The 27,784-nt window shown below is 41.4% G+C and overlaps 1 protein-coding gene and 2 long non-coding RNA genes across 13 annotated transcripts in view; 1 reads left to right on the top strand and 2 right to left on the bottom strand.

The window, feature by feature from the left end:
- PJA2 (praja ring finger ubiquitin ligase 2) overlaps window positions 1-3,892 on the bottom strand; it is a 63,253-nt gene extending 59,361 nt beyond the window's left edge. For 2 of the 10 annotated variants that reach the window (XR_013542154.1, XM_072992477.2), the window contains exon 1: window positions 3,638-3,777. The gene's annotated coding sequence lies outside the window, so the exon portion shown is untranslated. Of the gene's footprint in view, window positions 1-3,637 lie in introns of all 10 variants that reach the window. The other 8 variants (XM_072992479.2, XM_078386252.1, XM_020779990.3 and 5 more) reach the window with 5 other exon arrangements.
- A 4,739-nt stretch (window positions 3,893-8,631) lies between these two features.
- Window positions 8,632-12,992, bottom strand: LOC110072060 (uncharacterized). The gene is made up of 2 exons (XR_002299335.3): window positions 12,923-12,992; window positions 8,632-10,408 (listed from the first exon to the last, which is right to left on the bottom strand). It is a non-coding gene; the product is annotated as an uncharacterized LOC110072060 (long non-coding RNA).
- Window positions 12,993-17,657: 4,665 nt separating this feature from the next.
- LOC140704916 (uncharacterized) overlaps window positions 17,658-27,784 on the top strand; it is a 77,966-nt gene continuing 67,839 nt past the window's right edge. For both annotated transcript variants that reach the window (XR_012084409.2, XR_013542153.1), the window contains exon 1: window positions 17,658-26,043. This is a non-coding gene — a long non-coding RNA (uncharacterized LOC140704916). The remainder of the gene's footprint in view (window positions 26,044-27,784) is intronic.

Raw genomic sequence — 27,784 nt, 5'->3', positions numbered from 1 at the left:
GAGCCATCAGGAAATCTACAAGGAATTGTCTAGCATTGTAGCAGCTGCAAAGGAGAATTTTAGGAACAGATTTTTATAGTTCAGTAAGATGGACACAATCCTGTGTTTTCTTACTTCTCCAGATAAAGCCAAATTTGAAGAACTTGATCTTTCCTGCTTACACTGGTTAGATTTTAGAAATCTGGAAATGGAGCTATTGGAATTTCAAGAAAACTCTGCCTGGAAAAATTAATTCTATGACCTGCATGCAACACTGGAGAAGACAAGAGTGCTAAGGGATGACAAAGGACAGCACAGTTGGAGTTCTGAAAATGAAATCCTTAAAGCATGGAATTCTCTGCCAAATAATTTTAAGTCAATGAAAGCACTTGGGATTGCTCTTCTTGTTTTGTTTGCGTCATCTTATGTTTGTGAGCAGCTGTTTTCAGCTCTGAATTATATTAAATCTGATACCAGAACCAGGTAGGTGGGGCTCGTCAGCCACGGAAGGCAGCCCATCTAGGAGAAGGAAAACTCCGACTGCAAACCTCCACTGCCTTGTGGCTATATCCACTCATGGAAAAGGCTTCAGGAGTTAACCTAGAGGCAAAATCCAGAGCTGGAGTCCTGAAGGCAGTTCGTGTCGTTCTGCCAACTCCTGTGACGTTGCTGGAACCAGTTGTATTGGCTCTTGCCTTTCCACTGGATCATTTCAGCAACGTGGAGAGGGGGGAATCTGCTGCTTGGGTAACAGCCTATCCTCCATATTACTTTACCCAGGCTTCATGCTCTGGAGAGGACACTCCTCGATTCAGAGCATGTTACCATAGTCTCTCGAGACTGAAGGATGCCTATGATGATACCAGAAACAGACTGACAGATGACCTGAGTGCTGCCTCTGTTACTCTCAAACTAATGGCATATGAGCCAAGGTATGACAAATTATCAGCATGCGTACAACATCAAAAATCACATTAATTGCGCAAAAGCATGCCAATGCAAACTTTTACCTAATGCAGTGCTTGCAATCCAGTTTAGCAGTTGTTTAAAGTATGTTAACTAAGTTTAGTTTTCTTATTTATCTTGCTCATACTAATACAGGTTGATTTTACTTTTACTAATCCAACACCTGTAGAAGTAGGTAAAGGACCTGGAGTAAGGCTTGCCCCATACAATTTCAGTCTGGCATATAATATTACAAGTTGAATATCTCTTATCCAAAAATACATGCACATAATTATTTTAAAAGTTTGTATAAATTACCTGGCTTCAGGCCATGTATACAATGTATTACTTTAATAATTTTTCCAATTACTAGAGTTGATGGGTTTTCAACAAAAGTCTGCATCATTCAAAGCTCTGTTACTGTGTACAGTGGGGTCTCTACTTAAGAACTTAATCCGTATTGGAAGGTGGTTCTCAAGTTGAAAAGTTCTTATGTTGAATCTGCATTTCCCATAGGAATGCATTGAAAACCATTTAATCTGTATCTGCTCTTTTCCGTCCATAGAAACTACAGTGGAACCTCTACTTAAGAACTTAATCCGTTTTGGAATTGTGTTCTTAAGTTGAAACGTTCTTAAGTTGAAGCAAGATTTCCCATAGGAATGGACTGAAAACCAATTAATCCGTTCTGGCTGTTCTTTTGTTATGTAGAGGTGCGTTCGTACATTGAAGCATTAGTTCCCATAGGAACTAATGCAACGCTGGTTAATACGTACTCTACCACTAGGGGCAGAATTTTTTTTTAACCTAAGATGACCTAAGGTTAAAAAAAGAGCAGGAAAGGTTTTTTTCCTGTTCTTATCTTGGATTTCTGTTCTCAAGTAGAAGCAAAATTTAGCAAATCGAGCTGTTCTTAAGTTGGATTGTTCTTAAGTAGAGACGTTCTTAAGTAGAGACCCCACTGTATTTATTTGAAGAGAAAATGTATTGATTAGTTCACACAACTATGAGTTGTTTTTTTCTAAACTAAAACCTCAGTATTCAAGTTTAATTGCAGTGTTGGCGTTTTGAAAGAAATAATTTGGAGCCTCGTGGCGCAGTGGTTAAACTGCTGTACTGCAGCTAAAACTGTGCTCACGACCTGGGGTTCAAATCCCAGGTAGCCGGCTCAAGGTTGACTCAGCCTTCTATCCTTCCGAGGTCAGTAAAATGGGTACCCAGCTCGCTGGGGGGGGCAATGTGTAGCCTGCATAATTAAATTGTAAACCGGCCAGAGTGCTTGAAGCTCTATGGGGCGGTATATAAGCAGCACGCTTTGCTTTTGCTTTGCTTTTGTATTGCAGTTTGGACATTCGGGCTCAAAAAGGTTTGCCATCACTGGTCTATGGACAGAGATGGGATTTATGATTTGACTGTGGTTTGTTGAGGATCCCATGTAAAAATGATGTAGACCAGTGAGGATCCATGCCTTGAATTGATGTTTTTGCATCGTAGCACAGCCATGCGCTGATGGACCCATGATTTCTCTGGTGTAATTTGTGGGCACAGATGGGGCCTATAATTTGACAGTGGTTTGTGGAGGATCTCGTGTAAAAGTCATGTAGACCCATGTCTGGGATCCACGTTCTTCCACCACTGCACATACATGCGCCAAAAGACCCATGATTTATGTGTTGTAGTCTGTGGGCACATATGAGGCCTATGATTGGACAGTGGTTTGAGGATAATCCTATGTAAAAATCCTGTGGATCCATGAAGATCCATGTATCAGACCCATGTTTTTGCACCATGGCAAAGTATTGCGTGAAAGGACTCATGATTTCTGTGGTGTGGTCTGTGGGCACACACTGGATCTATCATCTGAGAGTGGTTGGGTGTGTGTGTTTCCATCGAAAAAATAATATGAAATCATGAGGATCCATGCCACTGATCCATGTTTTTGTGCCACTGCCAAGCCATACACAGAGGCATCCCTGAAAGTCTGTGGGCATAGATGGGAGCTATGATTTGAGAGTGATTTGGCAAGGAAGTATGAAATCACCACGATCCGTTTTTGATTTCATGTTTTAGCCTTTTACCCAGACCTGCCAACCCATATCCATTCCTTATGCATGCCCACCCCCCACCCACACCTATCCCTAGGCTTCCAGCCAGCCCTGGGTATTTCCCACCCTGGATCTTTCCCCAGCCCTCCACCCACACCCACCCCCGTCTTCTGCTTTCTTGAAGCAACTGGCAAGGCGCAACCCCCTCCCCCAAAGCCCGCCGCCTTGCTCTCGCCAGCCCCTCTGCTTTCCCATGCCAAGCCCAGCCCAGCCCCATAGCCCCGAGGGGAGCCCCTGTCCCCGCGATCTGAAGACCCCTCCCCAAAGAACAGCAGCGCCCGACCCACAGGCTCACGCCTCCCACTCGCGCTCCCTTTGGCGAAACCAGGGTCTCGACCCCGTCACAGCCTCGTCCCCTCAGGCAGCCGGACTGCAGGCACCGGGGGGGGGCGCGGAGGCGGACTTGGGCGGCGCGGCCTGCTTCCCTTCCCCCACCCCAGGCCTCGGCACCGAGGCGGACAAGGCGGGGCCGGAGCCGCCCCCCCCCCCCCGAAACGCCCGGCGCCACCGCCCGCGGCCTCCCGTTCCGAGCACGTCCGAGCCCACCCGGCGCGCCGCTTTCTGCCGCCCCTCCCGACCACCCCCCCCCCCCCCGACGCCAGACTCACCAGCTTCCTAAGCTGAAGGCCGACAGGGCAGCCGCAGTCCTGACACACAGCCGCAGAATGGAAAGGCAGCCCAGCCAATCCTGTCCCGCAGCGTCGTTGGAACCCGCCTCTCACCTATCAAACGAGAGCCAATCGATGAAGAGAGTGGACCGGCCTATGGAGGTTTGCGGAGGATGGTCGGGAAAGCGCTCTCGATCTGGACCCCCTCGTTCCGCCTCCCTCCGCTTTCCCGGGGCTGTCTGCCTCTTCTCTGCGGAGCCGTAGCATTCTTACCCAAGAATCCAGGGATCCCTCTAGAACTATGGAGATGGGTCTTAAGTCAGTGGGACGTGGCCTTTTCTATCTCAAAGCCAGGAGTGTAACGTGCTTGGTATATTTTTACCCTTATATTTGTCGCCAGGCTCGTAGGAAACTATTTGAGAAAATAACCTTTACGGTTTCCAGAGGGATACCAGTGTTAGTCTGTTACACCAAGAGCAGCAGCAGCAGTAGCAACAAAACCCTTTTAAAATTCAGTTCTTTTTAGACTAACTTTTGAAAAGGTGTTTTAATCTGTTTAATTGCACATTTCTCCGAGAGCCCAGGTGGCCAGAAAAGCAATTAATAAATGCTTTTAATAGGAATATAAATAACAGGCTTTATACACAAAGGATGAAATGAACAAGTCCATGAAAGGGTATGCCATAAGAAATAATATTAATTGGTAAAGTGCTGCATTACTGTTTTTAGGTCTGCTCGGTATATTTTGCTCCCTGTGATGAAAAAATAAGACTATTCTTTTCCAGCTCCTGTTCCATTTATATAAGGTGACCAACAGTGAAACCGCACTTTGGTGCTGCTCGTGGGATTTTGCCCAGCGTAGTTGAAGGCCATGGGGTAGATTAGGGGCTGCCTGAGGCTGATGACTTTGCCAGCTGGAAAGCTGCCTCTGTTTTTGTACAGTCCTGCATCCCCACCACCTATATACAGTATGTGGATCTGTCAGAAGCGTAAATTCCCACATATAATATGACAATTAATGTATAGCGAGGATCACTATACAATACAATTGTGTATTTATTGTTAAGGTATAACGAACAGGCATTATTGATGTACAATGTCTGAATAAATCTCAGTGTAAAATAGTAGATTCCAGAGGGTGAAAGGCAATCCTGCTGTGAGGCAGAGTGAGGTCAGTGCCTGAGGCAGCAGGTTTGAGATGTCAGGAAAGGAAAGCATATTATTTATTTTTTTTTAATTATTATTATCATTACTATATTGTTCGTGCTAGAAACCAGAAGAGATTCTTAGAAGATTTCCTGCCTCATATGTCAAAACAACTCAGATGGCATTAGATGGTAGGATTTTTGATCAAGGAGGGGTTGGGCTCAGGCCAACCTTGTAGAAGACTATATCAGTCTACTCAGTCATACAGCAAACAGTACAATGGTGCCTTGCAAGACAATGTTAATTCAGTCCGTGAAAAATGTTGTCTTGTGAAAACATCGTCTTGTGAAACGCGGTTCCCCATTGGAATGCATTGAAATCTAATTAATGCGTTCCAATGGGAAAAAATCGTCTTGCCAAAATCGTCCATAGAAAACATCGTATTGTGAAATGCAGTTCCGCATTGGAATGCATTGAAATCTATTTAATGTGTTCCAATGGGGAAAAATCGTTGTCTTGCGAAAATCGTCCATAGAAAACATTGTCTTGCAAAGCGCCACAGCAATCGCAAAAACTAATCGTCTTGCGGATTAATCGTCCCACGAGGCAATCATCTTGCGAGGCACCACGGTACATATACACGTTACCCTGAGACTGTATCATTATGCAACCATCTGGAAAATATATATAGCATTGTAGCAGCAGATCATTATTTATTCATTTAACCAGGTTCTATATCTAGGTGCAACTCTATGGCAGAGAGCTTTCTTGTTGCTACCTGCTTTTGTTGTTTAGTTGTTAAGTAATGTCAGACTGATGGCTGTTGTGGGTTTTTCGGGATCTTTGGCCGTGTTCTGAAGGTTGTTCTTCCTGACGTTTTGCCAGTCTCTGTGGCCGGCATCTTCAGAGGACTGGAGTAGGAGCTCTGTCGATGCTCTGTTGCTGTTTGTTGGATAGCTGAGTATTTATAGCTGTGGGAACAGCTTTTGTCCTTTTCAGGAGATAGGGTGATCAGCGTGATTTTGTTGTGGATGTTTTGTTGTGATAAATGGGAGAGATTATCTGTCACTGTGGTTGATGGGTGTCTTTAGTTGGTCTTTTTTGTGCAACGATCCCTGGTCCTTGTGGCTGGGTTCCTTAACCTTCTGCAGGCTGTATTTTCCAGGCCCTCCTATCTTCCACTGCCTGCTAGTGGGCCCTTTATTCATTGAAACTGCCAGGGATTAGATCTTCAGTATGCAAAGCTTGTTCTCTACCAGTGAGTTGTATACTTCTTCCCTGATGCATTGTGTCACCATAATGTTATTGCAATGGTTCATCTCTGAGCCTAGATGCCCAGGTTTCAGCAATGTCCAAGGGTGCATTTGCACAATTAAAACTAACATCCCAGCTGTGCCCGTTCCTGGAGAGGTCTGATCTGGTTATAGTGACACATGCCCTAGCTACAGCCCAGCTGAATTACTGTAACACACTCAACGTGGGGCAGCCTCTGGAAAGTGTCAGGAAACTTCAGCAGGTCTAAAACACGGCAGCTAGATTGTTAACTGGGACTGGTCACAGGGATCACATAACCCCTCTGTTACAGCAGCTCCACTGACTGTGAATCCCTGAGCACAATTCAAAGCACTGGTTCTAACCTATAAAGTCCTAAATGATCCTGTCCCCCATTATGAGCATGTTTGGATGTTAAGATCACCAGGAGAGGACTTCCTCTCAACCCCCCCCCCCCCGTGCATTTGGCAAGGACAAGAGAGGACCTTCTCTGTGGCTGCTCCCAGACTCTGGAACTCCCTCCCCAGAAGGCCAGACTGGCCCCCATCTTTGTTGTCCTTCCACAAGCAGGCAAAGACCTTTCTCTTCAGGTGCTGTAGGCTTTCTTTTAGTGATTGCCTGCCTCAGTGGGATTTTTAAATGGATTGTTGTGCCTTACTGCTTTGGACGTGTTTTTAGTCTTTCTTTTGCTTATCATTTCTCAGAGTGGTATACGTTTAATGCTTTTTAGTATTTATATACTTATTGTTTTTAGCTTTCAACACTGCCTTCAAACAAACGATATAAGCCGCCTTTGCATTCTCATTGTTTTTAGCTTTAAATGATGGCTTTTAATGATGTAAGTCACCTTGGCTCCTTTTAAAGAAAAAAGGCAGGATAATAAATAAACAAATGCCTGACTGTGAAATCTTGTCAGCATGGATCCTCTGATCTAACACCTTCATAACTCGCAGAATGGGAGACTATGGTTTCCCAATACCAACATCTATGTGTGACCAGTAGAGAAATGGCTTTCAGCTGCAATCCAAAGCACACTTACTAAAGAATAAATCCCATTAGACTTACTTCTGAATAAGCATGGTTCCTTGTGCCTATAGATGACATCAGAGTTTTTGCAATTATGACATCACTGCCTGTTGCTTAGATTAGTTGTTATAGTATTCCTGGAGATCTGTGAGCAATACTGTAACTTGTAGAGAAGCTACAGTATGCGGTTGCTAGGGATTCTGGGACAGGTTGCTACAGGTCACTTTTCAGTGTATGGTAATGTAGCTGTTGGCAAAGCATAAGATTTTGAATAAGCAAAAGATCAGTAGCTCTCATTTTTCTCAGATTCGGTGGCTTAGTTTATAGAATTGAAATCCAAGGTTTCTAAATTGGCATTCATAAATACATTTTTATCACACATGTTGAAACTATTAATGTTCAGGAACACCCACATGTGAGGGTTCGACATTAGGGGTTTCTGTCACACTCAATAAAGTATGAGATGGTTTTAACTCTTCAACATTGTCTTCATTTATTAACAACTCAACATTAACTGCAACATCTTTTGGAACTGGGTTTAAAGTCTCTTGCCGTCTGAACTTCGACTGCAAGGGTGTCCAAACGTTACCAACAAAGGGATTGGTTTCATCAAAGTCCCATGGTCCAGATAAAATCTTCTCTGTAACCGGTGGTTCCCCTTCTTCTTTCTCAAGACCTAGTAGTGGTAGGTTCTCCTCATCTCCGCTCCAACCGCAGAATGGGGAGCCCTCTCCCGGACTGGCCAGCCACGGTCCGGGAAGACCCCTATCTTCTGGAGCTCCGTGAGAGGCCATGTTTTCTTCGCCTCGATCTCTCTCGCCACGGCTTCCCGCTCCTCTCTCAGACGACGTCTCCACTCTTTCGCTTCAGTCTCACCCCAATAAGAGGGACGCGGTTGTAACCCTTGTCGTTTGTGCCTCTCTGCTTCCTCATGGGGAACCTTAACCTGCTCCCATTTCCCCGTCCAGGGATCCTGGACCCAAATCATCTCCCAACCGCCCGGAATGTCTTCCCGCCTTCCCCTTATATCTCCTACCCCCGCCTCTATCAAGCCACCTCCCTTTCCCGCCAAATCCCCACCAGGTGAGCCTGACATGCTTAACCCTTGCATTTCCTGTATTAAATCCCGGGTGTCTATCCCTTGATCTTTCAGACCCTTTCCTTTTCCCAACTCTTCGAACTCTTTAGTGTCCACCTCCTTGCTTTCTTTCCTAGGCGGAGAGGGTGGGGGAGAAGTCTGGGTCTCCTTAGATTGAGATCGGAGCGACGGCACTCCTACATAAGCTTCCTGACCCTGGTTGGGGGTCTTACACCACATTTACAGGAAATGGCAATTTTTTGATCCTTCCTTCCATACATACCTCCAAAGCCATACAAAATGCCTTCTTAGAAGTACCCTTTCCAAATTCCTTTTGCAGCTTGCTCTCAATTCTTTATTTCTCATTTGGCACCCCTGGAATTCTCAGCTTCTCAGATCTTTCCTGATAAATGTGTTAGATATCTTTGTATCATATACCTACAACCTGAAAAACCTTCTCAGGAAATTCCACTTTAGGTTCCATCCTTTATTGTGATATCTTATTTATCCATTGTTGAATATATACATTGGCCTTTAGGATATATCCTCCAAACTAGTATATAATACAGTTTAAAATCACAAAATACAATAACGCCATTACAAAAATAGTAATAAATACAAAACGTGAAGGTCTGTGCAAGGGTAGAGGCTCTGCTAGTATTTCTGCCTGTGATGTTATATCAGAAAACAGCTGTAGCTTTCCAGAAAGTAGTGGGGTGTGGGCTACCAGGGTCTGGCAAGGAGATCAAGTCACAGAGAATGCTATATAAAATGTGCCAGAAAGATAGGCTAAAGAGCAAGAGACTGAGGTCCCTTTCATAAAGTGTGTGTGAATGTGGGCAGGGACCATGGTAAACTTTGTTTCAAAGAGATCTGGTGGAGGTGGGATGACTAAGAAGGAGATTCAGTGTGTTGGGGAGAAGCCATAGTGAAAGATGTCAACTTTCTGCAATTATCTCATCCTGTCCAAAGCTGAGACTGGAAAAGATTTAGCTTTCTCAAGAAATTTGCAGACAGATTGATTCTGAGGAATCTTATCAGTGAGGGAGTTTTCCACACAGTAGTAAAAATCTAAATGAGCAGTGAAAAATGAGTACAATTACATACTTTTTTCCCTTTCTTTCCAGGATGGGTATTTAAGACTAATTAGGGTGTGGGTGTGTGCATGGTTTCCACCTCCCCTTTCTATATTTCTAGAATGTTGGTGGTTCAGATTATTTGCAGCATTTATTACCTACCTAATGATGATATGTATATATGCCTATGCCATTGTGTAATTTATCATGTTGAGAGTTTTAAAAACTAAAACCTTCATGGATGGTGCCACAGACAGCTTATTAAGAAATTGATCTTGGGGGTAATGGACCTCTATGCTATTGCTACCGTTGCACATGCTGGAGGGAAGCATCTGCTGTGCTCTAGATTTTATGCCAGAACTACCAGACCCAGTAGCAATGGTCAGAAAGTTTACAGACATGTGCATTTGCATACATGCATACGTACACACACACACACACACACACACACACACACACACACAGACAGACAGACAGACAGACAGACAGACAGACAGACAGACAGACAGACAGACATATTTATATATATATAAAAGAACCCTCTATCTGGGGGCTGGACTTAATGATCCATAGTGTCCCTTCCAGCTCTGTAGTTCTACGGTTGTTGTTGTTACTATCATCATCAATTGACAGGGAGTACAGATAATGAAGTTTCTCCTGTTAGAGAGTACACACTGTGGTTTAGTTGTCAGTATAGCTGGAAGTTCAGCACTGGATTTAATCAAAGGAGATAGCTGCTCAAGTAATGAAACCTCTCATGAGATCTTGGGTAAAATCACTGCCTCTTAGCCAACATACTGTAGCTCTCAAAAGTGTTGTAAAAATAAAATGAGATTAGGATATCTCATGTACATGCCATTAACTGCCAGAATGCATCTTAAAGCCATAGAAAATGGCAAGAAATGCAGTGTTTGCTAGGTTTTCAACAAGATGGCACTCTTGTATCCTGAAGATCTTTGTGCTGACAAATTTGATAAGTCCATAGTAGTCTTGCCATAGTCCTCCTACTATCCTGCTGTTGTTCCGATAGAAGTGCATGCAGTATTGGTGGAACGGTGTGTGCTTGAGAACAGACTGATTTTCAAAAGCATAGAGCTATGACAGAGCTTGGAAATACTTGCAGTTCATTATTATGCACATGGAAGGTGTCATTCTGAGAAGGCTGGGCAGACACTGCATTAGAAAAACAATAGCAAGAGCATAACATAATTCCATTAATTTTTATATACTAAATTGACATAACGAAAGGCATGTTACAGTTTTGAATGTTTGATTAAATTCCTCTAGATGTACAGCAGAAGTGCAAGGATTCACAGCATTTACAGTCTCAGTACCTCACCCTGAAACATTAGTAGAGGAAAGTATAAAAAACATCTTCCTTACTTACAGTTGTGAACAGATCAAACAGCAAACTGACAAACATGACTGCCTTCAACAGTAGACTTCAGCAGACTTTAGAGAGGGAAACAGCTGTCAGCGGAGAGGCAAGGCTCTCTTTAAAATCAGAGGCAGGAGAGAACTATTGTTTAGCGCAGTGGTTCTTAACGTGGGCGATAATGCCCCCCAGGGGGCGATTTCATTTTTCAGGGGGGCAGTAGAACGAAAAGGGGCGGTGTGGGGGCTCTGGAGCAGAAGGGAGGCGGTAGGGGGGCGCTGGAGCAAGCCAAACCTGTGAAGATGGCTACAGCCTTTTTACAGTGTGCATGAATATATATTTCCCTCCAATCTTAATTTAGTTTCAGAGTTTTTGTCTTGAAAGTTTTAGTTCCTGCATTGCAGTTTGTTTTTATGCCCTTTTTAATATTTCTTTTTGCGTCTTAAAATTCGCTTGCAACTAAATCATTAAATGTTACTTTTTTGGGGCATTTCATTTTCTTGGAATTGAATTTTGTTTTCAGGGGTCATTGGATTTCAGTGTCATAAATAAATAAATAAATAAATAAATAAATAAATAAATAAATGAATGAATGAATGAATGAATGAATGAATGAATGAATGAATGAATGAATGAATGATATCATCACCGTGGGGAGGGGGGCGATGATAACTTCCTCAATGGCTCAAGGGGGCGTTTCTTTCAAAAAGGTTAAGAACCACTGGTTTAGCACAAGATGGAGTGACAGTCTCCCCCATAACAGAAAAGGCTCCTTCCAACTAAACCTACTAAAGACAGCATGGGAGGTTGCAAAAAACCCAGCAGGGACTTACAGTAGTTTGTTCCTTTTCAAATCAATTGTCTGAGATGCTTGGGAATTTTATGGTTTTTCAAGGTGTTTGCATTTCATTGTATCAAGGCTGCAGAATCTTTGCTAACAATGACTTCCCATCTCTGGCCAGAATTCTGTTGGCTAGTTATGTCAGCATAAGTACAATGTTGTGAACTGTAGCAGTGAAGTGATGCATGTTTAAAAATTGTACTTGTATCCCTCATCACACAACAGCTAATGCAACTAGTGCATCGTGAGAGATATAAGCAGTGACTTGTTAACTAGTGGCTATTTGCTGCTGCACTTTGTGCAACTGTAGTTTTGTTAGCATAATCAAGCAATAGAATCCTCACACATATCTTGAAAGTTTTCCTTGATTTGAAATGTGGCATGACTCTCTAACTTATCCCTATTACTTCTGATCAACAGAAAAGTAACTTAATTGTAATTAATTACTTTGGGAACCTTGGCACTATAGTTGTAACTAATTTAAAAAGTACTTTAAAGAGTGGTCATACCGACCATATAGGCGGGCTATTTATTAAATAACTAAATAAATAACTAAATAAATAACTAAATAACTAAATAAATAAATAACATTTTCCCAGCTTTTCTTTTCATTTGTAAACTAAGCCATCTCTGATGGTGTTCAGTAAGAATGGACGCCTCACTGCAGTGTCAGTTGTTGTAGCATTTGGGATTTCTTTGTCAAGAGTTAAGACATTTCGACACACTCTTCCCACTGCCAATCTGGTCTGGTCCTTATTTTCACACTTCATTTGGGTTGTTAGCTTCACCCTGGCTACCACCTCAAAAAGGTGTTTCTTCCCTATTTATTAATTATATTTCTTTCCTACCTGTTATTCTAGGATTTCAAGGTGATGTGCATAGTCCTGCTCCTCATAGTTATCCTCACTGCTCCACTGTGAGGCAGAGAAGGCTAAGAAATGAGGACTGGCCCAAGATCATCCTGTGAGCTCCATAGCCAAGTGAAGATTTAAACCCTGGTCTCCCAAGTCTTAGTCTACTTTTACCACTACACCACACTTTTGGAACTTACCTACCATAATATCGTAGAGAGGACCTGCTAAGAGAAAGAGTTGGCTGATCTGGCCCAGTCAGAATTTGCTTTTCTCTTGATAAGTTGGGGCTATTGAGTTATTTACATTATGATAATGCATGCATGTGCAGCTTTTAAGCTCCAGACATTCTATTGAATAGAATTGACTTGTGGAGTCACCAGCAGAAAGCATTTGCTTACTCACATGTTTGAGTTGAACATGTTGTTAGTGTTATCATTAGAATCATCACAGCCAAAGAGTGAACAGAATACTGTAGATTTCATTCTCAGGAAAGTAGCTTATATTGATTTTTCAAGGCTGTTCTACAGCTAAACTATCAAATGAAGAATCTGTAGTACAAAAACACATAAAGAGCCAGGCACAGAAATAAAGACAGATTTTCATTAGAGGATACTTACAGATGGCCAGAAATACATCCAGGTGCATGTTGCCTGATGAAGGAGCTTGTGCCCAAACACATGCATTACCTGGAAAAACAAACAAGAAAAAAAGACAGGGGAAAGAGTTTTTAAAAAGTGATTTATTCTTCTTTTTTTCCTCTTAAAGCTCCCAGATCCCTTTCATGTTAACTCCTATTCTCTCTTTGTTAGAAAGGTTCTACAAGGAGGTAACTTACTGTGAAGTTGCAGATACATGTGTAATTGTCACTGTTATTATTGACTCTGGATTATGCAGTAACATGATCACTTAATGATCAGATGGTCCCAATTTCTATTCTGTTTAGTGGAAAAGAGAGCAGAATGATAGAAGATGTTTTATTGATCCCACCATCTAATGATGTTTTCTAGGCTGCTTAATCTCAAGGCAGCTGCATCCTCCTAAGTCTGAGCTCTTAAAGATGCTTTCACAAAATACAAATTCCTGTGATTCAGACAGCAGTCAAAAGTCAACGGTTTGAACTCAAGACAACTTTTATTAAGGACATAAATCATGTGTTGTAGAACCCATCCTCTGATGAGGCAGATGGGACAATCTGCCAAATCAAAACTGAGTAAAATAGATTATTCCGTAGAGTCCATAGAGCAGTCATTTGGCCATAATTAGCAGACCTGTATGTAATCCATTAAACATGGATGCCTCGATGTGTTTCTATATTTACTGTCATTGTACAAACAAGTTAATGGCACATGATTTTAAAAGGTATGCATCCAGCTAAAATATGCATAATTATAATTCCAATGTTTTATAAGTATCATAATGGTATAATTCGGTTTCAATAGGTAGTTTTCCATCTTAAACTGTCACGTTTTATTTTCCCATTATTCATAATGTCCCTTTCCCTCTGGTTTTCCAGGTGGCTTAGCTTCCTTGAAGTTAGAGCTGAATTCCTAATGCCTTTACAAGCAGAAAGTAAATTGCAGCTTACTTTCATTGTAAGCAGAAACAAACAAACAAACAAAACATGTGTTCCATTAAATTCACCTTTTTAAAAATAATAACCTACTAAATATGATCTTACAATAAAATTCTTAAGAGTGCCTTATAACTAGCTTCATATTTTCAGCTGGAGACACCTTCATTAATATGCTATTCCAGGCTGCATATTAACTAGCAACCCATGGGCGTAGAGTCTAATTATGCCTGCAAACACTCCTCATCTTTATTCTTTGGAGTAGAAACCACTGACTGGCTCTGGTAGCCACCATGTTATTTTTCTTGAAATGCAACTATTTGGAATACCGCTAGAAGAGGATAAAGGAGATTGACAGTTAAGTCCCAGTGAGCCCAAAAATCTAATTCAGGGTGAAACTAGATGGCTGAATTATTCCAGCCTGAGTCAAGTCTAGATCTTGCTAAACAGGGTCAGTTTGAGGTGTTATATCTCATTGAGGCAATATTTATGTCCACATGCAAGGAGGACCCACTGCACCTCAAGCAACTCACACCAAGAAGAAGAAGAAGCCCTCTCAGGGATCACTAAAGGTCCAGGTAGGCATGTATCAAGGTGGGCTAGTTTGAAATTACATGTATATTATATTGTCACTGGAAAAGGAACAAAGCAGCCTGTTTCCAACCTAGACCAAACTGTGGGACAAACACCCCTTTGATTGCACCCTTTTACACTTGGTTTCCACAATGGCCATAAACCTTAAAGTTTTCTAGTTTAAAATGTGCCTTCTTTTCTGCAATCAGCATCATGATCAACTTCATAGATACCCCTGCCCCCATGTGTTACTCATGATCACTCTATAAGAGTTATTGCCTGGTGATGACTGAATTAATTCAGAAGAAAAAAAGGATCATTGTTTCCCCTGCCAAAAAATATCTCATCCTTAATGTGTGTCCAGTTGTTATGTTGCATATGGTCCAGGACGTTTGTGATGATTGTTTTTTATTAATAAAAACAGTAGAATTAAATCCACTATGCATAGCTCAGCTTTGGCATGTGAGTTATTACCATGAGATGAATTATTATCATAAATACAGTAGAGCTAAATCCGGATACAGTACTGAGAATATCCAATCATGCCCTTGTATTCTGTATTAGATGGACACTGTTTTGGGATATGTTTGATGGCAGTTTCAAGGGGAAATTCACTAGCCATTCAGACACATCTGTTGGGGTTGCTTCCTTTCCAACATGGGCTAACACAAAGTAGTAAGTTGCACCTAGAGTAGGTGCTTACTGAGGATTTAACTCACCAAAATCGCCATTGATTTATTGGGCCTACTCTTGTTGCCCCTTACTAATGGATTTCAGCCAAGCAGCCTTTAAGTCCCCCAGCCCTGATCCAGCAACAAAGTTTGATCCACTTGTCTTCCTGAAGCCGAAACTACACTTCCCAGAAAATCCTGATTCAATTCACAGCAACTCTTGGCTGTAGCACATGACGTTAAGTCATACAAAGGTTCAGAATGCCTCCCAATCCAGGTTTTTTCTGTTCCCTTTTTTGGTGGATACACTACAATTCTATGCAGTATATGACTGCCCCCTTTTTCCTGCCAGTTGTCCACCTGCTTCTTCCCCACCTACCCCCATTACCCACCTTCTTTCTCCTCCCTCAACCACCCTATATGGGCAGCTTCACTGATTGTGTCTTCATTTTTTTTGTCTTTTGTGTCTCCATTCACACATGTGGAGGGCTGATTCCACTTTTAAAACCTGTATTTGAAATTGCATGTTCAAAGATTCTGATATGTTATAGTTTTGCAAAATAGCTTTGCTAGAATGTGGCCTAAAAGAGAGAAGATCAGAACAAATTTGGGAAACTTTAAAGAGATTTTTCTGCAAAAACTAATCAAGGAAATATCTACAAGGGAGTTAATACTGAGATGCGCCTCCTTGTCTCTTGTGTCCATATACATGGGTTTCTCCTGCAGTTGGAAGGGGATTGTTGCTGCTCATCCTAGATTAATGTATGTTAATGTGCACAGCCAGATAAATAGGCTTGGAGAAAAAAGTATGCAGTGATCAAACATTCACGTATGCACATACATAAATACCTTTAAAGGGGGGGGGCAGGGGCAGAGCACAATGTTCCCATCATGTTCCATTGCAGATAACTTGTTAACCTTGGTACGCCAATGGCAACAAGTCATCCACACCATAGTGCCTCTCACCATGTATATCAATATGCCAGATTAAAACGAAGAACAAAGTGCTGCACCTTGGGCATGTGTTACAAGTTGAGTCACACCTCTTTGCAGCTAACCTGCAGCATCTACACTTCCCTTGGTGTAGGTGCTGCAGGTCAGCTGCAAACTACAGTGATGTAATTTCAGCTCCACTCAAAGATCTCCTGTGCCTATCAAAGCCAGGCCCAGTGCTCTAGTGTGTGTGAGACTTCCTCCCCCACTTTTGGGAGGCAAACTGTTTAGGAAGCAGAGGAAGGGAACCTTCTTGAAACCTTTGTTTTTAAATGCTCCTGCCTTTGGCAGAAGAATGGAGGTCAGTGGAGTAGAGAGCAGCAAAGGTAATTTTGCAACATGCAGTGCTGCCTCTCCAGTTTTTCTGTTGCAGAGTTCTGAATTTTTGGTTAAATACTTCTAGTATGTACAGAACAGAACAGAGAAGCTTCAGGTTCCCCAGAGTAGAGTACCCCTTTTCTCTCATTAACTGGCACTTACAGTCTCATTAACTGGCACTTAATGTCATTCTAAGACATTAGTAAGAGATCAAACAGCAAACTAACGAACATGGCTGAATGACTTTCAGCAACAGGCCTCAAGAGACTCACTGCTTCCAAGACTAAAAGAGAGGGAAAGAGAAGCAGAGAGGCAAGGCTCTCTTTGAATTCAGAGACAGAGAAAGAACAATTGGTTACTACTGGATAGATTAACAGTCACCCCAACCCAGAAAGGTGTTGGAATAGCAACCTGCGTATTTTGCCTTGAAGACATTTTGATGGGATGGACTTTGGGTGAATGTCAATCACTTGCAGTACCCAATTGTCTCCCTCTCTACCTCAGATCCTTTCCCCCCACCTTTTAGTTTTACCTCAATGAGGGTTCTATGTCAGTTATAGTCTGTTAGTGTTTTAGCAACATTAAGAATTTGGTTAAGGCAGTTTCAGTGTTCTAACCAGGATGTTTATGTAACCAGTCAGTGAAGTTCAATAAATGATTATGCTAGCCAGTTAAGATATTTAACGATGTAACAACTGAATATGTTTTTGTTAGTATTCTGATATGAAGATCTTGTAAATACAGTGGTGCCCCGCATAGCGACGTTAATCTGTTTCAGGATTAACGTCGCTATCCAGATTCGTCGCTATGCGGGGGGGGGGGAACCCCATAGGAATGCATTAAACTCAGTTTAATGCGTTTCTATGGGGGAAAAACTCACAGGTAAGCGAAGATTCCCCCATCCGGCCGCCATTTTCGCTGCCCAGTAAGCTAGGGCAGGGCGCAAAAACGTTGCGGGCGGCCATTTTGCTAATCTGGCGGCCATTTTGGAACCGCCGATGAGCTGTTTTCTAAACATCGCAATGCGAAGATCGGTAAGCGAAACGCTTATCAATCATCGCAATGCGATGTTTAGCTCTAAACATCGCAATGTGATCGAAAAAAATGCGTCGCTATGCGGATTTGTCGTTAAATGGTGCGCTTGTTATGAGAGGCACCACTGTATATAAGCATTTCCATTCTTTCTCAACACCAGAATCTCTCATTGAATATATTGAGACTATGATATGCCAGTGAGGTAAATCTGGCTAAAAATTAACTATACAATAATGGGAGGAGACTTGTAAACTATAATAATCTGCTCTGTAGTTCCTTATCTGGACTTTACTCTGTTTTGTAGCTGGAAGTTTTAAACCAGCATTTTCCTAATACTCTGCCCTATAAAGGGTCCCTCCCAACCAGACCTATTAGAGGCAGCATGCAAGGTTGCAAAAACTCCATCACTTTGGCAGAGGAAGGAAGGTAAGTAGAGTGGAAAGCTAATGGATATTGCAGCAAAAGTAACTTTGCAGCCAACAATGCTCTCTCTCCCGTTTTTCTTCAGTGTGATGATGCAACAAAAATCCAGTTTTAAGTTCCAACTTATTTCTAACAGTTAATGCACACCTTAAGTTCCAATACAATGTAAATGAATTACCCTTCTGTTACCAAAGAAACTAACTTGGCTGGCTAATTTTGTTTATTTGCAACTGTTATTGTTGACCTCTGGCTAAAATAAATGAAAAAGGGAAAGCCTGTAATTTCAAAAGAAGTATTAAAAAGATATTTTAGAACCTGACAGCCAACATTGTGTAGCTGTAGACCTGCATAGCTGAGCACAAAGCACAAAACAGCATGTGCTGTGGCTGACATTACAAAATACTAAATAACGTGGTGTGTGCAAAAGACAAGTCCACACAAACTGGAACCCATTATAAAAGGATGCTGCAAGATATTAGTGCTACACGTTTTATTGACATGATTGTTTCTGTAGCTGAGGCGTCTTAAGAATCCCGCATGGTTAAGCTCAGAGCCTGGAGATAAATAATAAGCAAGGCCAGTGGTTCCCAACCTGGCTCCCCAGATATTCTTGGACTGCAGCTCCCAGAAGCCCTTGCCAGCAAAGCTAGTGGTGAAGGCCTCTGGGAGTTATAGTCCAAGGACATCTATGTGGCCACAATTGGAAACCACTGCCATTGATACTTCCAGGTCAGGGCTGCAACGTTAACAGGTTTGGGAATGTCTGACAGACAAAGCCACAAGTGCAAGATAAAAGTCATTGCAAATGATGATATTATAGGGATGCAGAATATGATCATTACTGTGAAAGCTGGCCCATCTTCTCAGTGCAGATCTGCCCCCATAATCTGATATACAGTACATCATTTCCTGAAGGAAACAACACTAGCAAGATCCTTGCCTTGGGAAGCGGTTAACACTCAATAGGCAGCAATGTTTCTTTACCCCAATTCAGTGTCCATTCATGAAACTGCTGGAAGCTGAGCAAAGGGGGACAGATAGCAGAAGTGGGCAGCATCCCCCTTTCCCTTTGTGCTGGAAACTGTCAGACACTAATTTGGATGCCTGCACAAACTCGCAATGGGCTGCTTACAGAACTATCAGGCAATCTTAAAAATCATGGAAAAGCTGCCCAGTTACAGAGGAACAACAGAACACAATGACTACCTAATGAGAACAGTCAAGGTAAAGAGAATAACAAATCCTAACCTGTAAAAGCAGGGAATATACGCTGGATTAACAGTGACATGAAAGGTAAGGAAATTTACACATTTGTCCAGTTTTCACATTCACTAGCTATTTGGGGGGGGGGGGATGAGGATATAAGTTACATTTCCAAAGTAACCTAAGGAGCATAGTTATTTTTTCCACAACTAATGCTTCCTAATTACCGGTACATCCAAAGGTAAAGGCAAAGGTAAAGGTTCCCCTTGACAAATGTCCAGTCGTGTCCGACTCTAGGGGGCAGTGCTCATCCCTGTTTCATAGCCATGGAGCCAGCGTTTGTCCGATGACAGTTTCTGTGGTCACGTGGCCTGCACGACTAGACACAGAACGCCGTTACCTTCCCACCAAGGTGGTACCTATTTATCTACTCACATTTACATGCTTTCGAACTGCTAGGTTGGCAGGAGCTGGGACAAGCAATGGGAGCCATTCTCTTAGGAATCCTAGGAGACTCAGGAAATATTGTTTTATTTAACCTTTTGTATTTTTATTATCTGTTTTCAACCTGCAGTATCACATTTGGCTGCTAAAGAAACCTAGAAAATATTTCTCTGTATCTTTCTGGCATGCCAGTAATGAAAATGCCATGCATTGATAATGCAAACTGCAAGGGAACTCCTCTTGCTAACAGAGACATGATAATGATAACCTAGCCACACTGAGAAGTTCCTTTTAGAAAGTAGTATTTCAGATTCTGGATGAGCTGTATCTTGTTTTGTCCTGGTCATGCCTTTAATATGTAATATCATGTCTCACACCTTGTAATACTGCACCTGGTGATATTACTAATTGCATATCTGCATTCACAAAACTTTACTGGATACCACTCTACAACTCTCTGATAAAGTACAATGGCTAGAAGAATGGGTTTTGCACTGATACAATGACATAATTGACGAGAAGTCAGTATAGAAGTACAAACCTTGGTTGCCTCAGAGATTCTGAGACTTCAGTTAGTTTATGATGCACCACAATAGTGCAACTTCCGTGTGCAGCAGCTACTTGACCAAACATGCTATCATCCAGCCAAAAAGAAATATATACGTACTATTGGTTTCAATGATAGAGTGAAGTCTGCGGTTAATTTTTCCTCCCCGCCCCAATGAGACTAGCTAGATTATGCTTACTATATTCTACTGGCAGTTGCTTATAAAAATATAAGAAAGAAACTGCAGCCTTTGTGAATGCAATCTTTTCTTTATGCCTGTGTCCTGCAACTAAAATGTATGTCAGCCTGTACAGTAAGGGAGGGTGAAGAGCAGGATTTTGGCACATTCCAATGCTTGTTGCAACAGAAGTCCAATGAAGATTAACTTCCACAGATATGATTCATAGGAAACTACATTACAATGGATGAAACCATTGGTCCATCTGAGTACTATCTACATCTGAGATGGGGAAACATACCCTGAGAGCTCTGTGCACCCCCTGTCCATTTTTGTGCCCCCACTGCTCTTTTCAGTCACTCCTTTCCATGACGCTATGAAGGGCTCAGTGATGTGGGAGAATGCTCTGTCACTCTCCTGCACCACATCATGTCACCATAGGGGTCACGAAATGTCTAGAGCAATTGTAATGGCAAAAGGAAGCTCAGTGGCAAAGGCTGATTTTTCTGCCCTAGTGTAACCGTCAAAGGGTTGAATGTGCTCCTTCAAAGGAAGTTGCCCAGTCCTATATGGACTAAACATATGCAGACTGGACTAACACTCCCAGAAATCCACAATCAGCATTGGTGCCTGGGAAGTTTCATGGAGTTGTTGTCCAAAAACCACAAATCTACACATTTCTAATCATTCCAAAATAGGCCCCACTCAGGATTACTTTTGTTGGGATCACAATGACAGGGTACTGTTGAAAACGTCACTGGATGTGTCTGGGCCTCTTTCATGGCAACAAATGAGCCATGGTCATTTGGTATAAGATTATAGCAGGAAGATCTTGGGCAGCAAGTTTAACCCTTTCCTCTGAGTTTCTTGAAGGAGCTGAGGAAGGTTGTTCTGCAGGAAAAAAACTCCTTATTACTATCTGCCTCTACATCAGCAGCAGTTGCAAGAGTACCCTTTTCAAATTTTATTTATCTATTTATTTATTTGATTTATACCCCGCCTATCTGGACTACCAGACCACTCTGAATGGTAGACCCTCTGCATGGAGGACTAAACATCAATTTGTAAAAGCAAATGCAAAGCCAAGTGAAATACCACCATATACAGATTATTCAGTGACTGCCCTTCCTTTCTAAATCATCATGCCACACTTAATGGGTGGAAGCAGCAGCAACAACTGCAGTAGCCATTGGGCTCTGGTAATGAGCAAGGGAATCTGTCACATTGATTTCACAGAATGCTTCTGACATAGCTGTGCCCTGGGGCATTATGGGAAATTTAAATGGCTTTCTTCACTAGAGAAATTTTATAAGGGCCAATCCAACCATTTAACAGTTGTTGCATTAAAAAAATCATTGGTTGAAAGCCTGTTGCACTGCTCTGTGCGCACAATGCGGATGACGTCATCATTAGAAGGAAATCACTGCTTGCCACTGATTAAAGAGGATTTTGCCACTGATTAAAGGCTTGCTTTTGTCATTTTGACATGCATGTGATTGCATCATATTGATTGTGAGTTGCGTGCGCTGCTTCATTGCCAAAGGAAGCCTTTAATCAGTGGTGATTTGCTGCTGTTTATGACATCATTACACTTGCACATATGGAGCTGTGCAATAGGATTTCAGCCATAGTATCAATTAATTTTTTATTTCCCTGGAAAATCACTTAAATTGCAGTGGTATGTCAGGCTTGTTCCCTCCTGATATTTAGGAAATTAATGAAGATTTTAATTTTCTTTTCTTATGCTTTTAAAATAGATTTTAGATCTAAATCATTGAATCTCTATATTGATGTATCACTATTGGGGTTATGCAGGTTTCTGAGTGTTTAATTTGTAACCTGCCCAAAGTAGTGTGCTCATTAGAAAGGTGGTGTATAAACCAGATAGATAGATAGATAGATAGACAGACAGACAGACAGACAGACAGACAGACAGACAGACAGACAGATAGATAGATAGATAGATAGATAGATAGATAGATAGATAGATAGATAGATAGATAGATAGATAGATAGATAGATAGATAGATAGATAGATAGATAGATAGTGCGCCCAACATTAGTCTTTGGAATAAACCAATAGTAATCTTATTAGGATGTGAGTAGGAAATTAAAATCTTTGCTGTTTGATTTTCAGTAGACAACACCTTACAAAATTATCACTAGCATAAAAATAAGGGATTATCATTATCATTAAGGAAAGGCAAAATTCTATGCTAAATTGGAGGTTACTATAGTTGTATATTAGAATGGATAACATTGCTGTAATAGACCATATAATGTTGTATTGATTAAACATTAGATTATCTGGCATTCTTGCTTAGTCTTTGCAGGTAAAATAAATTAATCTATTCATAATGAAAATGTTTTGCAAACTTAAGAATTTAAAAGGGAACATTTGTTTGGACAATTTCCTTAATTTGTTGACCATGAAATTATTCATGCTGCTCTGTCACACCAGAATTCATAGAATAGTGTTATAGTACAGTGTTGGGTATTAAATATTTCTGAAAGTGTGACAGCAAGAGGAGAAGGGGACGACCGAGGATGAGACGGCTGGACAGTGTCTGCGAAGCAACCAACATGAATTTGACACAACTCCGGGAGGCAGTAGAAGATAGGAGGGCCTGGCGTGCTCTGGTCCATGGGGTCACGAAGAGTTGGACATGACTAAACGACTAAACAACGACAACGCCATGATCAAAGCATTCTGTACTCATTAATCTGAGTTCTGACCTGATTTGCAACTGCATACAAAGCACAAAATAAAGATGGAAAAGCTGAATTCTAATTGTGAAAATAAGATTTCTATACTACAGACCATGAACTGTTAATATAATATAAAAACCTAAAGCTGAAGAAAAACAGTAAGCTATTATAGTACTAAAATATAATTTAAATATCATGTCTTATGGCGTTAAAAACCATGCAAAGAACAATTCTGCGTTACTAAACTCACTTGATCAAAAACCAGTGGAAGTGTGAATTGAATCTCGATTAAATGAAACTTGAAGCCAAAAGGAAAAAAAAAAAAACCTTGATGAAAGACTGATGAAATTCTTAAAATTGTTCAAAATAGACAAGATGCAGAAGTGATAGGGCCAAACTCCTAAACGCAACCTATCAGTGAGAGGCATGTATGGACAAAAAGTACTATTGTGATAATCTTGCAAAGGTAAACGAAAACAACAAATCATTCCCATAAAATCCAAGAAGCAAAACTTAAATATGGACAAAGCTACTGAAAGATCAACAACAGAATATACGTTATCTGATCAGAATAAAATAAAGAGAACATGGAAACAATAAACTTTAAAACTAGAAAGAAGAGATGCAAGGATGACAGATTTCTTCAAACAAGAATTCATTGATGAGGTACCTACAGTTTTAGCAAGAAAAGTGACAGCTGCTGTCAAACTAATTAGAAGAAGTAAATCACTAAGAATAGATGGGATGCCAACAGAGCTATTTTGAACTAAAGGAACTTTTAACAAGACCCTAAAAATCCTAACAATCATATGCTAACAAATATGAATTTAAAAAATGGCCCATAGAATGGAAGCATTCAATATATCATAATATCTAATTCCCCCCAAAAAAGGTGTTAAACAGTGCAGTGGTTGTAGGACCATCTCATCAATTTCCTATATAAACAGTGATACACTAGATTTTAAAACAAAGAATTTTACTATATAGGGAGTGAGAAATGCTAGATGTTCAAGCTGGATTCAAAAGGGAAGAAGCATAAGAGTTTATGTAGCAAATATACATTGGCAACTGGAATGTACCCAAAATGCCATAAGAAAATGAGTTTTTGCTCTGTAGGTTACAATAAAGCCTTTGATAGTGTCATGAAAACCTATGTATAGTTTTTAGAGAAATGGATGTGCCACAGCATTTAACTGTTCTGATGTGTAACTTGTACTCTGAAGAAGATGATACCATTGGAACAGAGAAACAAAATGGTTTTGAATTGGCAAAGGTGTCAGACGAGGGAATATTTTACTTTCCTATCTGTTCATTCTATGTGTAGATCATATTATGTGAAAAACTGGATTAGATTGAAGTGAATGAGAAGTGAAAATTGCTGGAAGAAACATTAGTAATTTAAGATGTGCAGACACCATATTACTGGCAGAAAAAAGCAATGATTCAAATGACTACTGTTCAAGGTTTAGAAAAAAATACAAAAGCAGGAGTACAGTTGTACATTAGGAAGAAAGAAATTATGACAAGAAAATAATTACCGTAGATAATTTTTACATTGAAGAATTTTTAAGACAGACTTGGAAGGGCAACTATGAAAGAAACAGAAAAGATCCCTAGGAGTGAGAATGGGTCATTGGAAGATATTCCCAATAACTATCCATGAGTGTGAAAGCTGGACAGTGAAGAAAATTGGCAGGAATAAATCAATTCATTTGAAACACGGCATTGGAAGAGACCTTTATAGATCCCATTGACTGCCAGAAAGGCAAATAAAAAGCTTCTAGAACAAATCAACCCTGACTTTTCACTAGAAGACAATATGATCAAATTGGGCTGATTAAATTTGGATATGTGATGAGTACACAATTATCTCTAAGAAAAAGAAAATAATGATAGGAAAATGTAGTACATTTTTTTCAGACTGTACTTTTTTGTCCTATTTGCATGCTGAGCAAAGAAGCAACTTCTAAAACAACACAAATCGACCAAGCATAAAACAGCAGCCTGATTTATCACATAGATGAAAGTGACCCATCTAATGTTTCTATTTTTTTAAAGGCTGCATAACACCAAGGTTAAAGTTGTTGTTTGTTTTGTGTAATTGGAAGAAAATGATCTTATAGATGTGCATATTCTCAGACCGAATATAAATATTGTGCCCTGTCATTGTTTCATGTCATTGTGGGACATGAAACAATTGCACCTAAAGACCAATCTTGAGGGTGAGAGAACACATAAAGAGAAATCACCATAAGTCTTGCCAAGTTTACAAGAAAACTGAATCAGAACCTTGATCACGTAGTTTGCACAAACAACATACATAGCCATTGCTTTGGCCTGAGCACCCTGCAGAGCTAAAAAGAGCAAGGTGAGGAGGGCTTTGATTATTTCGCAAGGTTATTTAGTACCAGTGCTCAATTTAACTGCTAAATTCTGAAAACAGAGTGCTTTATTATACAGCACTGCCGAAGTACTGCAGTAACAGTTGTTGTGACTACTATATTTAATACCACTATCAACAGTAGCAGCTACTGTACTGAGAACCCCATGGTTCAGACACAGGGCAGAAAGGAAACAGAAAGGGTTACAGTATATTACAAGAATGCTGATCATAGGTTCATAGTGATCAGCAGCTATTTCACAGTACTGTAGTTATTTTGAGATGGTAATTACTTCTCAAGCTAGCAATTATGAATCAGCTAATTTCCAGCAGGCATTGATTCACTCTCTGTCATACTAAAATGATGAAGGAATGCTGCCCTGTCATCTCATCTCAGTTTAGGAAAATTCACCATTCACAGATAAGCAAATAAGAATATAAAAGACTGCAGAAATAATGGCATCAAGGGCACTCTAAGCTGTGCTTGCATACGAGCATTTAAATGTTGCTCTAGCTGGTCTACTACAATCCTCTCCTGGTGCCATAAGTAACTACAAGGATTGTTGGGCATGTCTAGGGCAGGCTCTGTGCTAGACGTCAGCATAATTAGACATCTCCTGGTGTCCACTGGTGAGCAGAAAAGGGATCACAGGCAGTACTAGTTCACTTCTCCCACTTTCTACCCTGTGCACAGGTACTTCTGATAGTAGATTATTTGTAGGCATCCTTCAGTTTCAAGAGACTATGGTATCGTGCTCTATATGGAGGTCTTGGAACAGCGTCTAGTGTGGCTGAGAAGGCCAATTCAAGAGTGGCAATCTCTTCCACACTGAAGACAAATACAATCTGTCCCCTGTCCAGCTCCCTGATTTTGCTGGTTTCAGGACTGCCTCTTTGCCTCGGCCTGCTGGACAAGTGCTTCTTCAAAATGGGAGAGGCCATGATGCATCGCCTGCCTCCAGGCTGAATGCTCAGAGGTCAAGGTTTCCCATCTGTTGAGGTCCATTCCTAAGGCCTTCAGATCCCGCTTGCAGATGTAGATTACTAGTTATCCAGTCTGCTGGAGATGCACAGAGTGAAAGAAAAGAAAGTGAAATTATGCTTTCTCCTCACTTGGTTCAACCTGTACTGAAATTAGTCTCTATGATTAAAAGATAGATGGGAGTGACTTGGAAAGATAGCTGGGAGGAACAGATGTCACCGCTGCTATCATTGGTGCTGTTGCTCTTTCTTCTCTTATGTTCTTTCTCATGGAGCATGGAGAGAGTCCCAAACCAGCTCTGTGCCCACATAGACAAAGGTGGGTGGATGTGGTTGTAACTCACAGTAGGGATCCAAGTCACTGTATCAAACTGGCCACAAAACCTGTTAGCCACAACAAGAATATAGGAAAAAAATTTTCATTGGGGGAGCAGAGATAAATGTTGAGGAGATTGGGGGGGGCTCAACATAAAGAAGGATTCTTCAACGTGGTTCTCTATGAATCCACACTGGTGGGTTAAACAGCGCCTGCGCTGGTTCCCCTCGGAATTTTCCAGAGCTATGAGGAAAAAGATACAAAGTTTAGGTTGCCCTGCACTGTGCAAGTGCAGCCCGCCAAAAATCCCCAGTTCCATTTATCCACCCGCAGAGTTGGAACCTCTCAGATAGAGCTCTTGAGATTATTCTCTCTTTTTCGCTATTTTTGAAAATTTTCGGCTTGACCTGGCTTGTTTTTCGTCTACCCGTAACTCCGTTGCCCTGAACTCGGACCGGCTGACCTTTCTTTGCCTCTGGCGTTCTGATTGCAAGTACTTTCACTTCCCGCTTGATCCTAATTGTGGCCTGTTACCTCCTGCTGAGGCGCCACACGCCTGCAGGACTTGTTCAATTACCGACTCTCTCTGCTGTTTTTCACCGCCTGGCTTATGTCAGTGAAGAAAGGACCTTTTTGCCGCTGTTCTGCCTGCTCCAGGAAGCTTCCCTTCCAGGATCATCATTCCCTCTGCCTTTTCTGTCTAGGCGAGGCCCATTCGCCCACCAATTGCAGGCATTGCAAAGAATTCATCAAGGCCACCCTAAAATCTCGTCAGCAACGCCTCAAGTATTTCCTTTGGAATCGGACTCTGTCTGCTTCCCAACCGTCGGACATGGAATCTGTCCAGTCAGTCTCCACCGTCCGTTCGGAGGTGACTTTAGTTTCTTCTTCCCCTCCTTCGACGTCCAAGGAAGTTCCTAAGAAGACTTTAAAAGGGAAATCCAAAAAACTCCCTGATGGGAAGAAGCCATCTGCTGATGTTCCTGCTTCTTCGGCCTCGGGACCGACTAAGAAGGCACCATCCACGACTGCGCTGAAGGTTAAATCGAAGACCAAGGAGATTACTTTGGTTGTCCCGCCTGTTTCGATGTCGGTGCCTTCTCCCTTCCTCGAGGACTCTTCTCGGGACCAGGATTCG

The sequence above is a fragment of the Pogona vitticeps genome, chromosome 2 (assembly GCF_051106095.1).
Source record: "Pogona vitticeps strain Pit_001003342236 chromosome 2, PviZW2.1, whole genome shotgun sequence".
In the NCBI taxonomy this organism is placed as follows: domain Eukaryota; kingdom Metazoa; phylum Chordata; class Lepidosauria; order Squamata; family Agamidae; genus Pogona; species Pogona vitticeps.
The sequence above is the reverse complement of the archived record's forward strand: the minus strand, read 5'-3'. Positions and strand labels throughout refer to the sequence as shown.